The 17,330-nt window shown below is 39.6% G+C and overlaps 1 long non-coding RNA gene across 5 annotated transcripts; it reads right to left on the reverse strand.

The window, feature by feature from the left end:
• Positions 1-5,480: 5,480 nt before the first annotated feature.
• On the reverse strand, positions 5,481-9,001 carry LOC137472218 (uncharacterized). Of its 5 annotated transcripts, none has more exons than XR_010998076.1 (4): positions 8,715-9,001; positions 7,284-7,368; positions 6,604-6,783; positions 5,481-5,585 (listed from the first exon to the last, which is right to left on the reverse strand). It is a non-coding gene; the product is annotated as an uncharacterized lncRNA (long non-coding RNA). The 5 variants fall into 5 exon arrangements; XR_010998077.1 differs by having other exon boundaries at positions 6,604-6,739; positions 8,003-9,001; XR_010998074.1 differs by having other exon boundaries at positions 8,003-9,001.
• Between the last annotated feature and the right edge of the window lie 8,329 nt (positions 9,002-17,330).

The following is a 17,330-nucleotide window of genomic DNA, read 5'->3' on the forward strand; positions in this document are numbered from 1 at the left end:
AAAAAAAAAGAAGTCTAATATTGGATCTTGATGCAGCAGCCAAAACATATGTCACTAATCCAAATTTATAATCAAATTGAAGGAGCTAGAAGGCATAAAATTAATTGTTACTTCCTATAATTTCTTCAGGATGTGACACTAGAAAAGCCAAAGCATAACAACTCTTTTAGTCTACATGCAGGAAACCATCAATGGAAAAAAATTAAACCAGTCCACACTCCAGCCTGATGAAAGATGTACAACACGTGAAAAACATGCAAATAAGGCAAACTCTGCTATGCATGACTGAGAGCAGTAAAACTGACAAATCTCAACTATACATGTAAATATTTGTAACAAGAGCTAAATGTCATCAGGTTCTGCTTTTCTGATAAGGTGTCAGTTTTAGAAGACAGAGTAGCTTATCCTTTTGTGATGAGCAAACTCCGGAGGCAGCTGCTGTCCTTTATGCCTTATTCATCTCCACCAGACTAAAGAAGTGTTTGTAAGAACAGCAAACACCAGCAAGAAGAGTAGGTAAAAGGAGAAATTATAGCTCTGGATGTGGCAGAGGTTGGTTTCTGAGTATTATGAGGTCTTTCTGCTACCTGTGAGCAAGACAAATGCCTTCTGGGTTTTTCTCCCAGGAAGATATTGGGGGAAACCCAGCTAGGGAAATGCACAGCACAGCAACATCCCAGAGTTATGCCCAGGCTTTCCAGTTCCCTTTGTATTGTCTCTTTCTTCTGTCTCTTCTTTCTCAGCTAGGTATTTTAACAGCTTCTCCATCCATGTATGTTTTCTTATTTCTCCTGGCTCTTCTCTGTCCTCACCCTCCCTCAGCTTTCCATTGGTGTATTCTCCTCACAATCTTTCATTCCCTCACTGGCCCTCCAAACACCATCTTTCTGTTCCCTTCATTTTGCCATTAAATCTCTACTCTGACACATCTCTTGTCTGTGTAGTTGGCAAGCTCTTAATGAGAAAATCACTGTGTCTTCTGAGACCATGTTTCCATGAAAGCTAGCAGTAGATCTGTGTTCATTGTGGTTTTAACCCCGAGGAGGTCACACAACTGAGCTTTGGGAGCACCTGATCAGGGGTTTATGCTGACTCTGCCAGTGCTGAGGAAAGAGGCTGCGGTTGGTTTGATACCACAGTGGATGGCTGGGGAAAGCATTATTTCATAAAGCATCAGCATGTTGGCTCCTGTGGCTCTGGTGCTTTTGATCCAGTAGTGGGAACCCTGAAGCAGGATTTATTGTGTTCTTGAATGACAGCCCAAAACTGTGGGGCACCTAGCAAGGTGAAGTTTAAGATCAGTTTGCTCCTTAGGCACTTTTGGAAGAAGCATTATTTTATTACTAATGCTAATAGTAGTAATAATAATTACTGTTCTTTAAGCCAAGAGTCATTCAGCTGGTGCCTAATTGTTGAAAATAATCTGGAAACCTAATCAGCTCAAACCATTCTCTCTGCTTCCTGGAGGGGAAAACTTCTACCTCCAGCATGGTGCTAGACCGGGTGAAGAAGTTTCTGTGCTTGAGCTGCTTATATATACCAAGCCCTCTTAAAGAGAGCAGGGCCACTCTCTCACATGAAAGTCAGCCAGGCCACATATTTGTCCCAACATGCTTGGAAATTGCCAGGAAAATAAAGGTGGAAGTGTCTGGAGCTGCTTGACTACCCTGAAATCTGTTGATCAAAATTTCACCATCATTTCCCTGCAATAAATACCTAAAGCATATAAATGGCTGCAAACTTTGTGTAACAGGGAAAAAAAATTGAAATAAGAGCGCTGCAAGATTAGCTGGACCAATGCTGTGCTTGGAAAGGAAGCTCCTGACTAGGTGGCAGAGCATCCTGTGTTTCAGCCTGCTGGATTCAATACTTGTTTGAACACAGAGCTGACTACATAGCTTACTGCTTTCAGCACATCTCCTTTCCTCTAGACTCCCATACCTCTGCCCAGGGTCACCCAACAGAGCTGTACCATCTGTGCCCTGTGAGGTCTGCAGTGTGGCTGTGACTGCCAAGCTAGGACATGGTCCTAGCAATCTGCAGCTGGCTTGTGATAAGCAATGATGTTAGCTAAGAGACCTTGACAAGGGGACAGTGTCTCTTTTTTCCATTCAGACAATAGTTCTGCATGGGGGAGAAAAAAGAAGACAACCAAAAAAGAAAAGAAAAAAATCCCGGAAACAAAAAGGGGTAGCCCTAATTCTCCAAGTCTAATCTGCTGTAGTGTCAAAGATAGCACATGTTGTTGAAGGCAAATGAACTTAACTGTGCTCAGCACATAAAAATCAGACCTTTCCTATGACTGAGATATGAGTTGCTTAATCACAAAACCTCAGAATCTGTGACAGTTCAAGCACAGTCAGTTTTTTTATGTCTGAGTCCTTGGACAGCTGGATCTTGGCTGGGCTGCACTGTGGTTAAAATTAATTGCAGTCCTTTGTCATATTACCTTTGCTGAGGGTTAACACCCTCCTCTGAGGCTGAAACAGATGACCTGAGAGAACCAGCTGTGGCATAGCTCAGAGCCACAACAAATTCTAACTAACCATGAGCTTTTTCTAGCATATACCTGCATCTGGATTGTGGTACAAAGTACAATGGGATTTAATAACTGCCATTAAATTGGCAGACAGCCCTGCTCCTAGAGAGGGTCCTTATATTTAAGAACTATGCAAATTATGCAGTATGCATGTGACCTTTGTGATCTTTGTAGAGGAAAATCCCTGGGACTGTGTTAAATTAAATAGGATTATGGCTTTCACTAATCTGTATCCAGTGTGACCATACAAGGGTATTAGTTTGATAATATTTAAGGACTTAGCTCTACAGCAGCAGCAATCAGCTGTCTAAGCTCAGCGACTGTGTTGTCAGTGAAAATCTCAGCTACTGAAGAGATTGTTATTTACATTGCCTGAATTAAACATGTGACACTCACCAGCTGGCAAATTAAGCACAACAAAGTTAGGCATAGGTCAAGCTATTTTTCCTTTTTGGAATAAGTAGAAAGAGCAAATGGTGTGATGTGACTCCTGTGAGCAGTACTGCTGAGCCTTGCTCTTCTGAAGCTTCTTCTGAAGATGGGCAGTGCTCCCATCAACTCAGTGGGGGTGGAGACAAACCAGTGTGGTGCTACCAAAAACCTCACCCTTTCTCCCCAAGTCTTTTCCCTGAATGGCACAGATGGATTTTTAGATTATTTAGCAATGTAGCATGGTTTCTGACCTGGAAGCTGTCCTGTCAACTTGGTATTTGTTTACCAGGAGTTACAATGTTCATCTCTCTCCAGCTGCTGAAATCAGAGGTAATTGTGGTATACCCTGACAAACGCTGCCATTGTAATGGCTCTCTCCAAAAAAAGCAAACAGATAACTCTCTTCAAGCCCATTTCTACACAAACACACATACATGTGTATAAGTTTGTATGTATACATGCTCAACTGGAAAATACTAAGAGCCCTCTCAAACGTAAATCCTAGAAATGAAATTTGAAAAACAAGCAGAGCAGGAAGAAGAACTAAGCCACAGCTTGGTTTAAAAGCCATTGAAATTTTCCCACTGATTTCAGTGAAGCAAAGATTTTCATTACCTGTATTTAAAGTAATATTATTCCAGTAAATGGATGACATAATCAGACTATTTTTTCTATCTTTTACCACATTTTATTGTGTTAAAACTATAAAAAGTCTAAAATTACACTTTCAATTATCTTGTATAAATGGAGTTTTTACCAAAAATAAAATAAAACTGATAATCTGCTTGTTTGAAATTATGCTTACTCCAAGGATGGAGTAATGAAAAGAACACTTTTTCTATTAGGATTGTGTTCTTAAGGCATTCAAAACTCTATGTTTTTAACAGGAGAGAAAAACATTTTTAATATTTCCATTAATTCTACAACCAGAACAGCTAAAATAAAACAGTATGTTTAGCATCTTCTCACATGTCTTTTGTTGTTACTCTACTCGAAGGTCACATTTTTAAAAGAGACATCTATATAAATCCTATTGAGGATAACTCTGGGATTATAGTGTGGGCTGCAGAATGATCACTCATAAAAATACAGAGCACAAAATGTAGTTGGTTGATTCTTTACTTCTAGATAAGGCTTGCAGGACTGCCAGGCCAAAATATCCCTTGTGTTTAAATGGAACAGCCGCACAGCAAAGGTCAGTCAGGGACACAAAGATAGAAGAAGCTCAGAGCACCCTTCCAGTCCCTCCAATTGGGTCCATCCTTTTCAGGATGTCCTATCAAGACAGATCTAATCTGTCCCAGCATACTAAAATCCTCATGCAGCTGGTTATGTCATATCAACAGGAAGGATACAATGCCAAAAGTAGCCTTACTTATCTGGGCACCACAGGTGACTTCTTCAAGTTGAAAGTTCCCTGCAATGTAGGGTGCTGACAGCACCTTGCTGTTGTATCACCTCACTTCTGACTGCACATACAGTTCATATAGCAAATATAGCTATGATCCATCCAGTTACTCTGCACACGCTTCAGAAGTTTACAGTGTTATTTAACTCACTTTTATTCTTATTTTATGATGAGCTGATTGGCTTGCTATGGGGTTCAGTGACCCAGATGAAATAGCTGGGAAATGTCTGAATGTACCCCAGCTAATTTCCTTCTGGCTTAGTCAACCAGGTAGGATTTTAAGCCAAAGGGGTTAAAGAAATGCAAACGTCAGTTGGAGTCTTACCAAATTTCCTTAGACAGTTTTTCCTAAAATCATCAGGAACACTGCTTATGCTTCCTTAAGCTTTCAGTATGCTTTCCAGATGGATGTTTTGGGATCCCAGCTCTATAAGCAAAACCATCCAGCTGCAATAAATGTGTGTCTGGACAGGTTCTTCATTGTACCCTGGAGCCACCTGAACTTATGACAACTCCCAAGTATTCATACAGCTATGCCAATGTTAGGGGCTCTTCTCCAGAAGTCACACAAGCTGTATCTGCTCTTGCTTTATTTTTTGTGTTAAAACTCAGAGAAAAGTCTAGCCTAGATAGCACAGATTTAAGCTTGAAATATTATCACATTGACAACAACAATGTCAAATGGCTAAATGTTAAACTACATTTACTTAAAATAATACTCAACCAGCTATTTGGAAAACTTTTTAAAGTTCTCATCACTACATTTTTTAAATACAATGAGGCATTTTATAAAGGATCCTGACTTGAGCCACAAAAGTATTTGACTTCTAAGTAAATTACTATACTATTGAAATGGCACAATGGTAATATCAATGAGGGCAGTTTCCAGGTGTGGAAAAGGGTTTAGGGCAGGATCATCTTTCCTGGTGAGGAGGGATTCCTAGATACTGTAAAGTCTTCCTGTTGGAGTCACCTCAGTGGTGCCAAGGGTGACAGTGGATCTCAATGCAACCAAATACCACAGAGACAGAATATTTTCTTGTGTCAATATTTATCAAATTCTCTGAATTAAGAGAAGAGAATTTGGATAACTCCAACTGGTGTTGTGCATTGATGTGTATTCTCTAGTAATTACTTTATCTGGGAAAAAACAGCATTCGTTTTGCCGAGACAAGTAGAAAATCCTCTGCCTCCATGCCTAAGAACCTAAACAGAAACAGAACGGCTTATTGACATTAGAAAAATATTACCTATCCATTCATTTGCAGCACCGTCTCTTACCTAAACAGGAACAGGGCAGAAGTTATGACTCTATGCCGCTTTGTAATTGTTTGTCTACATCAAGCATGTTGCCAAGAAACATCTGTGTATTTTGTCTTAATGTTTCTATCTTTAGGAGATTTTCAAATACCAAGAGAAAAAGCAAAAAAAAAAAAAAGCTTCAAACATATCCGTGATCTCACATCCAACATGTCAAAGCAATCCTAAAGACATGGCAGTGGCTCATAACTAATTTTGAACATGGAAAAATTGATATTCAGTAGTATGCACATATACAGTTAAATGGCAAGAATAGTGTCTGCTGAGTTTAGTCTGGGCCAGCTTGATTCTCCTGGCAGTTTTTGGGCAGAGTCTGGGAGCTGTCACAGTACAGAAAAAGGCAGTTTGCAGGTGGTCATTGTTCAGAAAAGAATGTAATTGTGTAAATGTGGAATGCTCCACGCCAGGCTCTTCAATGCCAGAGAGTATTTGCTGGCACTTTTAAATTTACTAGAGTAAGTATAAACCATGTGTTCCTTTTCTCCTTGTCAAAGGAATAGGATGAGGAAAATTAAAAACAACTGCCAAAATATCAATCTATACTGAGTTTTAAGGTGCAAGGGAAAAATAGGCTGCTAATCATATTATTATAGATGCAGCTTAAAGGCCAAATTCATCCCTGTTCTAAATTCACTGACCTTTATTTCTATTTTAGATCAATAATAATAAAATATTGGCAAGTAACATAAAATAAGTTCCTCACAACCTTTGAGCAATGCTTCGTCATCCAAAAAGTTAAGCTAGAATTGAAGTGGTTTGATAAGAATGAATCCTCTTAAGATGAATAGGTATGTCAGGGTCCACCTCCCACAGTGTAATATAGTTGTTTACTTCATTTGTAAAAAGGCTACCATAATTTTTCCTGGTGAAAATTAATTCTCAAGACATTAAAAAAATCAATTACCTAGCACAAAGCTTTCTTTCTAATGATGTTACGTACAGAAAATTCAATCTTGATCTTGAAATTATGGTCAGGGCTTCTTCTAGATTTATGTGTGTACCACTTCAAGGTTTTGCAGGTAACCATTTGCTCAGTCCCACTGAAAATGATGGCACAAAAGAGAATCTGCTGCTGTAAGCACCACTTGGGTGTGAAAAAGAAAAGGGAGCCCACTTTTCAATCATCATATTCCTTCCTCACTGCCACATCTATCACTGACGTTACCAGCTGTAACTCCAGAGAACAGTTATAACCTCTCTGTTACAAAGCCATTTATAAATCACCATTTTTCTGATTTAAACCCTTTTTTGCATAAGACTCCTATTCTAGCTATGAATTCCCAGCTGTCTGAAGACTGTTTTATATCCCAGTTGAATGTCATGTATTACTTATAGAAATTTGTTAAATATGCAAAAGACCAAAACTGACTAGCACTGATTTATGGGTGCAATATTTCTCATGCAAAATTACACAAAGAAACCACAGAATGTCACATGTTATTTAAACTTAATTCATTTGGGATGTGACTTTGGTTTTTTGGATGTGTACATACAAAGCAATTTTTCACAGGAATTCTACACGCAGAGTGTAAACTTAAAGGACTTTAAAAGTTGTCAATTGCAAGTCATTGTAACTCATTTTACCTTAAGCATAAAGCTTGATTTCACTGAGCTGTCTCCACTAGTAGGACCTCTCTAAACCACAGTGCTGGCCTCTCCCCTGGTGAACCTAAACAAAATACCCCATGTTCCAGTGTGAACATGATTTAAGCAGTCATCTGGACCTAAGGACACAGTCTCAAACCAACACAACAGAAAATGTGAAAAATTTCAGAGATCATAGCAAACAGTGCATTTATTGTGAAGCAATATATTCTTCTTAGACAGTGTATATTAACATACATTGTTGATCTGAATACTTCCACAGTGACTTACAGAACAGACATATAAATACTAACTCATCTTAATGCCCCACAAAGCACGTCTTCTACCTGTTGATTTACTAAGAACCTCTTGGCACTTCTGTGCTCTGAAAAGACTGAAAATTTAGAAGGATGTGGGATAATAATGGTGAATGATTAAACATAGAAATAAAAGATGGGATTTTTTAGATAAACTACTTAAGAATTTTGAAATTTAGGAGGAAAAAAATGATAGATATAACTAAAAACAAAATCACTGCCTGAAACCCAAAGCAATTATTAGAAACGGATCACTCTAAATTTCTGTACTGGAAGATTGCAATAGGTCTGCTAAAAAGTCAGCTTAAATCCACTGTAAAAGGAATCTTAGTTGAGACTAAGAGGAATAAAAATGCAGCACCATTACATTATCAAATTCTATTACAGTAGTTAATTGCTCACTTTTACAGTGATTTCATAATCTCCCATTATGGCAGCTGCAGGGAGGAGACAGAGCACAGGGACATGTGAAGTCTTGGCACTGAAATCATGGAATGTATGTTAAAGGCTTATTAAGACTATTTAATCCCTTTCCCTGCTGATTATGGATTGTCCTCCATTGTACACTTCCTAGTGTTTTGTCTAACCTAGTTTTAAATATCTCAAGCAATGGGAATGTCTTCAGTTCCCTTAGGAGATTACTTCAAGGCTAATGGATTTCACTGGCAGAGATGCCTTTTGATCTCCTGCCTACATTTGCCCTTACTTTATTCCTTTTGATTATGAAAGTTTCTTTCCTTCTCTCTTTTTTTTTTTTTTTTTGTGTGATAGATACAAGATATCCTGTGAATATTAGAAATTCCACTCCCTTCCTCATTTTTACAGTGATAGGCATTTTTTGAATGAGGAATCTAGATTATTTCCATCCAGATAAAGCCAGTAGCAAGCTGCCAGCAGTGCTAACAGTCAGTATAGTCATACTTCTTTGGCTGCTGCTGTGCCACTAGAAGTGGTTTCCATATGCAGCCCTCAGCCAGCTACTTGTCACCACTCTCTTCCTAGAGGTTATGCACACCCTCCCACTCCTGATTTTCTGGCTGAACTATTGCTAGAATTGCTGCTTGAAATGAGCCAACTCACTTAAAGCCTGTTTAAACAGTGAATTATTGCTTACCCATCTCTTTCTGGCTGACACAGGCTAGACAATCCTCCCAGCTCCATCTCATCTAGCCCAGGGGAGAGATGGTAACCCCCAGCAAGGTGGTGGTGACCTTTGATGCAGCAGGAAATGCCAATGTAAGCATTCACAATTCTCCCCCTGCTCCTGGTGTTCTGTGGAAACTGGGAACGACTAGTGATGAGACAATTAGAGATTGCAAGGAGACAGCTGCATTTTTTTCCAGACTGAAGGTGCCTACCTGAGCTTTGCACAAATGTCACTCTGGTTTGTGTTGCATAAACAACTTGTTCACCTACTTTGATAAGATTACTTACAGTAAAATTACTTTCTTCTGAAAAAACGTGCATGTTTTGTCCACTACAGATGCTGGCCATAACTCTGAAAAGGAGGACACACATGGAGCTGGGTAGTGCAGTGCCAGGTACCGTGGTTGTGCATGCTGTATACTTCCAGCCTAGCCGGAATGAGGATTGGAGACCAAGACTCCAGCCAAACAGAAGTTTCAGTCTGTCACGAAGTGTTATGCTTCTGTAGAACACTCAAACTATATTGAGTTATTTTCATATTTTATAAATACTCTAGATGCCATCATGAGACACCTCAGCAATAGAAATCATTAAGAATTAGGAAGCAGTGCATTTTTGATAAATATAACAACACACTGTAACTCTCACTGAAAAAAGAATTTCTGTCTGCAAAGTATAACCATTAAGAAAAATTTAAGTATTAAGGACTCTTTAATGCTTTGCAAATGGCTGAGGATGGGGTGATAAATGTTTTTTCCCTGGCCTGTTCCAAATTATAATGTTTTGCCAACATAGCTATGTCAGTTGCCGGTGTGAAAAATTCACGTCCCCAGCAGATATTGCTATGTTTGCAGAACTCCTGGTGTGGACGTAACTTTGCCAGAAGGAGAGAGCTTATATTGGCTCAGCTTACATCACTTAGGGAGGTGGTGTAACTATGCCAGAAAAACTCCTTCTGTCAGTTTGAACAGTATGTGCTGCAGGGTGCTCTGCCAGTGACAGCAATGGCAGAGCTGTGGGGCAGACAAGACTGGGATCGTTGTCGCTCCATACATTCACTTTTAATTAGCAGATTAATCAACATGCCACATTTGAGAAAAGCATCTCATCAAAGACTGCTGCATTTATTGACATCCTCAGTCTGCCTGTCTGCTAATATATCAGAACTGCTACTTTGATGCCTGTCTTGAAACAAGAAACCATGTGCTACTCAAAAGTGTATTCTTGGAAACCAGACAGCTTAAATTATGACCTCCCTAGGTGTATTGGCATCTTTTTTGCAGTCATATAATTTTATGTTTTCTTGTGTCCCTTCTTGGCATCTACTGGTCTCCAGAACTGTATTTTGGAAGTCTAGTCCATCCAATCTCTCCTGACTCTGTCAAAGATATTGATTTATTCTGATCTAAGCTTAATTGAAAAATATTTTTAAAATATAAGAGAAAATAATTGTTGCATTAAATTTTCTGAAGTGTCTTTAATATGCCCTTGGGTATACTTTTCTCCAAAATATCACATCACCTTCTTTCACGTGACTCTGAATGCTACTCATGCCTGAAATGCATATAGATAGATACTGACTGCAGCAGTTGGTTTCAGTATCAGCTGGTTCCTTCCTCTAGCTAGAGAGTGCCTGGCGGTTCTTTCCGGTGCTGTGTGACTGCCGTGTTTATGTCTAATATCCTGTCTCCATTTACCAGAGAGTTGTAATACCATGCACACTTGGTAACACTTATGAAATGTACACAAGCAATGAAAGTATTGCTTAGGGAAGCAATAGAAAGGGAAATATTGCCATGGGAGTGTTCATTTGAACTAGGTCTACCTTCCATACTTAATTGCTTCGGCTTTAGTTCTCATAACTGTGACAGAATGACTTGCAATAATTCAATCTGAGGAGAAATACATTCTGTCTAGAAAATGGAGTGGTACCTGGTCTTTAGGAAAACAGAGAAGACATCTACCATTGTTACTATTATTACTGTCCAGCCTGTTTCTGGTTGCCACCTTAAAAGCACGAGAGTGAATACTTGCAATGGCACCTAGAACGAGCAGCTGGAAAATCCCCAGCTGTTCATTCCTCTTTAGATAATATCATACAAGTGGCTTTGAGTCAGCAGCTCTTCCACTCCCCTTGCTTATATCTTTTCAGCTGCCGTGTCATCTATGCTATACCACTGATTGTGTTTGCTGAAGAAAATACAAAGAAGGACATCACAACCTCAAAGCATCACTGAATCTTCTTATATCTTATTAATGTCCATAACAGGTTAGGAATTAGAACAAGTGGAAAAGATTTTAGTTGGAGAAAGGAAAATGTGATGATAAATGGCCCTCACAGTTCTGACATGTTTGTCTGGAAAGCAAACAAGAAAAGCAGTATGACATTAAATACATGGCATGTGTAAATATATTACACTAGCAGAGGATGCACTCAGAACAAACAAAAAATATTATATTTGTGATCAGCTATCTGGAAAAGTTTTAGATTAAGACTTTTTTTCCATTTTCTAAACCACTCTGAATAGTACCCTTAAACCAGTATGATCATATGCATTTAAATAATAATTAATTTCAAAATAAATTGCAAAAAGACTATGATAAAATTAATGAAGAATGCAATTATATGCTATAATTAATGCCAAAAAAGACCCACACTGAAAGTAAATTGGAAGAAAATTTCCAGTTGCACTGTGTGCACATCAGTGAAAGTTTCTTTAAATAGTTTCTATAGTTTAAATAGTTTCTATAGTTTCTTAAAATCATGTAAAGAAGCAAGATTACTATCATGCTATTTTTTTACAGTGATTTCATTTCCTGAGAGTACAGCTTACTTATAAAGTTTGCTAATAACTTAATTAACTAACAAGCTTAGACTCTGAGGCGCTTACTCCTGCCAGTCTCTGCTTTACATAGATATGGCTGTATTAAATTGGCTTTGTCACAGAACTGTTCTCTCTTCCTCCATCCCCTTGGTGTGACACAATCCTCATTTACAGGCAAACTTGAATAGGTCCTTTAAAACTTGATGGGATGCCTCTCTCTATGCCTTAATTATGCAAAAAGCTATGAAAGGAGTTTAAGGAAGAAGAAATCTTACATAAATAAAGGCTTCTAATACAGAAAATGAAGCAAAAATAAAACTCTTTTACACACAGAAGATGTGGCAGTGCAGGCAGGCCACCATCTTACTGATTTACTCTCACTGAGCAGGACTGTTATATTTCAGAGCACAAGGATATTTGGAAAGAATAGCTGGGATCAGCCAATTTGTTAACCTCTCTGCTAATACTGCAGGCTGTGGTGGTGTTTGTAATGTGGGCACCTGTTCAAAAAAGAGCGGAACAGAGGCAACTCCCTTTACACAAACTTTTCCATTTTGTGAACCACATCTTAAACGAGACCACATCCCTCCCATACAGACTGAGGGCCACCTCCCATCTCACCAGTAACCGGCTAATATTTCTGTAACAGCTACAGTAACTGAGTTTATTAACTCAGTGGGGAAGTAAAAATTAAAAAAAATAATAATAATAAACAGACCAGAATGGAAGGTTTTCATTTCTTTTCATTCTATTTGCTGTCCAGAAATGAGACACCTACAGCTCTCTCCAGCTGACAGGCGTCCTCTCTTTGACAGCTGTCAGACTGGGAGGTACTATGTGCACCATCAATAACCACTGTCTGCGGAAGACAAGGATGTGGTGTGATGACAGCTGAGCTAGATGTCACCTGAGTGAGGACATATAACTGCAGCATCTGTGTTAGGCTGGTAGGTCCCTGTATTATCATAAGAGAGGGCAAACCACCTCCAGAACTAGATCTGGACAGAAAGAGTCTCACTTGAATTTATCTGTTGTTTCCATCCACCGCCAAGGAACTCAGCCACGCACCTTTAGTTTTTCTCACCTCCTGCATTTGGCACAAGTCAGGGGCCTAAAATGTGGCCAGCTTTACGTGTCAGCCAGTACTGAGATCTATGTACCATAGGGAAAATACAATGAACCATTAAAAGTGCCTTGCAAAAGCCAAAGATGCTCTGGGAACTGTCCCAAGGTGAACTTGCTGTGGGGACTGAACTTGCTGCAGCTCCAGGGATTCCTGCTCCAAAACGCAAACAACATGTGATTTACTGTATCTGTTGCAGTTCTAAGTTTAAAATGTTTACTGCACTCCTGATGCTTTATCCACTCTGAAACAAAAATATTTTCCAACGGAGTGTTGAGCTGTGGCTAACTTCATAAAATGTCTGTTGGTGACTTACTGGGAAATGAACAAATAAACAAACCAAAAAAACCCCCAACCCCAAACCATTACAACACAAAAAGACAAAAACAACAAGCCACCAGAAACGTTTAATTTCCTCCACAATGAAGATTAATTTCTCCGGCTCTTTAAAAGTCCCTCAGTGCTCACTGTCCTTCCCAAACCCATCTTGTCTCCATAGCATGTCATTTGAAGCTCATTTTCAATTGGGCAATAAATAAAGACAAGCTACGTAATTGGGGGTTTTATTATTTGCTTGTTTGTGGAGTTTTCTAGCGTGTTTTACCTGGGAAAATCCTTAGGGACCGTTTAACAGCTTCCCTCCGCACGGGGTCCCGTGGGGCTCACAAACGCCGCGCCCGGGCGGCCGCGGCAGAGGGACGCACCCCGCGGGCGCTGCCGGGGGCGGCGGGGAGGATGAGGACGGAGCGGGCGGACTCACCTCGCGGCGGCCGGGAGGCGGAGGCTGCGGCCGGGCAGGACGGCGGGGAGCGGAGGCGCAGAGCCGGGGGAAGCGGCGGAGCCGGGCGGGCTGAGGGCTCAGCCGCGGGTGCCCGGAGCGCTGCGGGGCCGCGCTGTGCCCGCAGCGCCGAGCCCGGCTCGCCCTGCCCCGCTCCCGCGGCGCCGGGAAGGTCACGCTGCAGCCTGGTTTGCTCTTTTATTGCTAAGGCACCATGGTGCACCTTGCCGCAATTTTGCGGAAATATGTCAGCTCGTCTAAAATGATGCAATTTCATATGAGTTGGGTTAGTCTCAGGGAGATTTTAGAGTATTTAAACAGATTTGGTTTATAAAGCTATTTTGTCCTGATACCTTCCTATCACCCTGAGGAAAATCCCTTTGGAAAATCCCTTGGTAAAGTACAAGTCCTACCACTGTTTAATGAATCTCTTAGAAAACATCAGCATGGTTGATACTTTAGGGGATAATTTCATAGAAAAGATAAAGTTATTCTCCTGCTTCAAGAGAGAGAAGTCTAACCTAAATGACCTCTAAACCAAGTTACTTCTGGGAGGTTATGCCAGTGATAAGGACAGACATTTGACTAAGGATCTCAGTGTACAGCTGCACAACAGAAGCCAGAAACATTTAGCAAGTATTTTTTTACAGTTGATTTTCTTTTATAAATAGCTTATATAGCTTTTCCAATTGCAAATCTCCAGCAGTCTTGGCATTTTACTTCAGCCATTGGAAGACTATTCATTAAAAGAACCACAGCTGCTCTGCAGGCAGTCACAAGTCATAATTAATATCCTTCTATATGTGGACATATAAAAAATATTTTCTCTTTGTCCTAGTGTTTATGGCAGTGATGTGTCAGACTGCTAGTAAATTTGAAACCTGAGGAGTTTGTTTTTGGAGTCTCCAGTGGAGATCAAAGTTTCAAAAGTCACTCTCTCACTGAAAACTTTTACTGTATCAGGCTCATTAGTAGAGTTGTTACTAGAAGTACTGAGCAATATCTCTTTTATGAAGGTTGGACTGTTATAACAGCAAAATAAATTATTGCTGTGCAAAAGCAAGACAGAAAAATTTCCCTGAACTGGGGACCAATATACTTCAGCAAACACTGGCTGTAAAACAAAGAAATAGTCTCCTTCTCCAGCTCCCACAGATATGATTTTTCCTCTGATACCCTGGGAGGGAAGCTGAGCTACAACTACTTCCTGACTTGCAGGATTTTGGAGGGGTCATTGTCCTTCAGCAAGCTAAACCTTTCTGAATATACGTATTGACATATACAACCCACACATAATTCATTAGCACAATATTTATGCATGACATTGTCTTGACTCTGTCACCCTTACATGGCCAGGAGTCTGATTTTCCATCTATGTCAGTCTAACACTGCTGTACTTCAGTAAGCCCCTTAATTTTGGGCAGAGGACACAGAAAAAGGCTAGAGATATTTAGAATATGAACAATAGAGATATTTACAGCATGAGCAATCATCCCCATTGTGAATGTGTGATCATAGAAATGTTTTGTAAAAACTTCAGCATGGATAGAAAGGGACCCATTTGAAAGGATCCAAGCCATGTTTAGACTTCTTAATCTCCTGCTTCATCAAAGTAATTTTAAACCATCCTCACTTTCTAAAGCTAAAGGACAAACATCTTTTAAAAGCCTTTCAGATGTATTGATATGACTTTTCTAGTAAACATAAGATAATGATGATTAAGGCATCATAAATGATCATCCATATGTGCAAAGCATCTGTCCTGGTTCTGTGAAAATCTTTCATTCTGAAGATGTAAATTCAGACTTTCTTGTTTGAGTTTTTCTGTGGATGTTTTTGGCTAGAAGTTAATCATATAATTGTGACAGTATTATATGAATTTTGACCTGTTCGAAAAAGACTCCAGAGGACATCCCACACTCTTGGGTGAAAATAGCTTATATGACTCCTTTTTTTTCCACCTTAACATTGACAGACTGATGATGAATAACAGCAACTCTCCAGTTCCACTTTGGCTCACATGAGCAAAGACTCTTGTCTGTCACACCTGTCTACCAACCAAGGCATCTGCTCTAGTACAGTCCTGTCAGCTTCATCAAATACTTCCCTGTATCATAACAGGTCATCCAGTGACTCTGAAACACATCTCTGCTGTTGGCAGAAGGCCACAATGCTTTTGAAACTCTCTCCCTTCTCCCAACCCTGGAAAAAACACGCTTGAAAGAAATACTAAGAGATGAAGAGTTTTCCATTCTCATTGCAAAAAATTCTGAGTCCGTGAGCTCAATCTCTATTTAAGGGAGTCTAAAATACCCCCAAGGCAATGTCCCCAACAGATGATTCCTCTTGGATTTCAGTTATGTCACTGCCCAGCCAATAGGGCTGGGCAGAAGGAGGAGCTGAGGAATAGCTGAATGAAGCAGACCTGCCTGGTTGGAAAGATGCAAAATATCTCGACACACTTTGTCCTCTGCAACTAGTCAAGGACACGTATAGATCTCTACTGATGACAGCCTTCCCTTCCATAAATCTTGCGGTTTTATTTTTCAGTACCAGCCTGGCCATCTTCTCACACGCACACTGCCACATAATACTATGGAACTGCTGGATTGATGTGGTGCTAAAATTGCCTATAAGCAAGTTTATCAAATAAAAAGTGCTGCTTGGTTATTTTTCAGCGTGTCTTTTTTTTTTTTTTTTTCCTTCCCTCAGAGTAACTAGTCAAAAATGCAACAATTTGTTACTAAATTTACTTAAATGCTGTTGCCAATCTGCTGAATATGACAGACCACCTTGTGTATGGACACAAACTTAAGACAGTATTTCACAATTGCTGCTTATTCCATTTGTAAGAGACATGGGAAATATATAACAGTCTCTCCTGCCTCATGATTAAGAGGCTGCTCTTCAACTCCCTTTCCCTACTTACCTGCCATAAAATAGGTTATGAGATTAAAATTAGTTTTATTTAATTCTAACTTTTAAGTGTAATTATGGAACATTTGACAGGGGAAAAGGCTAGTGGAAATACTGAATCTGTTTTAGTCAAGTGGGTTTAGGCTATGTAGCCATAGTACAATGAAATACAAAGTTCTGTAGAAGAATGAAGCAGATTTTGAAATGTGCTTGCTGTTGGATAAGTTTACACTAATTTATGATGGGAAAATAGTATGTTACTTCATTGTGATGCACTTCTGGGTCGATTTTGCAAATTACAGGTAAGACACAGCAGAATTTCTAATCAAGATTAGAAATTCTGCTTTTATAGCTTGTCATTCTTTTATAGCCTTGTCATTCTTTCACAGAAATACCATCTAGAAGAAATCAAGTACAGATGGCTGAATTTACAGACTTCGTAACAGGATGCTCTTCATTATTATGCTGGCAATGTTATTGGAATGACCAGAAGAGGCAATAAAGAAAAAAAAAACAGTGCGCACACACACACACACACACAGAGATGTATGTGTGTGCATATGTTTGCATTATGTGTGTGTACATAGGTTGGAATCTGCACATTGCTACTGCAACTTCTCTGGCCTTGGAGCTTCCCTTCAGCTGTCCTAAGGCAGCCAGCAGTTAGCAGCAATTTTGCCTGTTGCTTGCTGCTTCAAAACACTTTCCTTTGACTTATTTTGCTAGTTCTCTCTACCTATGTAGAGAGAATTAGCAAAAGAAATGCCAAGCATATATAGCATATATAAGTTTTAGCTTCATTTTAATGGTTTTCTTGTTGTGGCCTTTATGAAGGCCTGAGGATTTTTGTGCACTTCTATCTAACACTGTTTCTTCTGTCAGTAAGTCTTCCATACCCTATCCTATGCCATTATTGAAGCTGGAATGCTATCCCCTTTAGGA

This window comes from Anomalospiza imberbis, chromosome 1, assembly GCF_031753505.1.
Source record: "Anomalospiza imberbis isolate Cuckoo-Finch-1a 21T00152 chromosome 1, ASM3175350v1, whole genome shotgun sequence".
NCBI lineage: Eukaryota > Metazoa > Chordata > Aves > Passeriformes > Viduidae > Anomalospiza > Anomalospiza imberbis.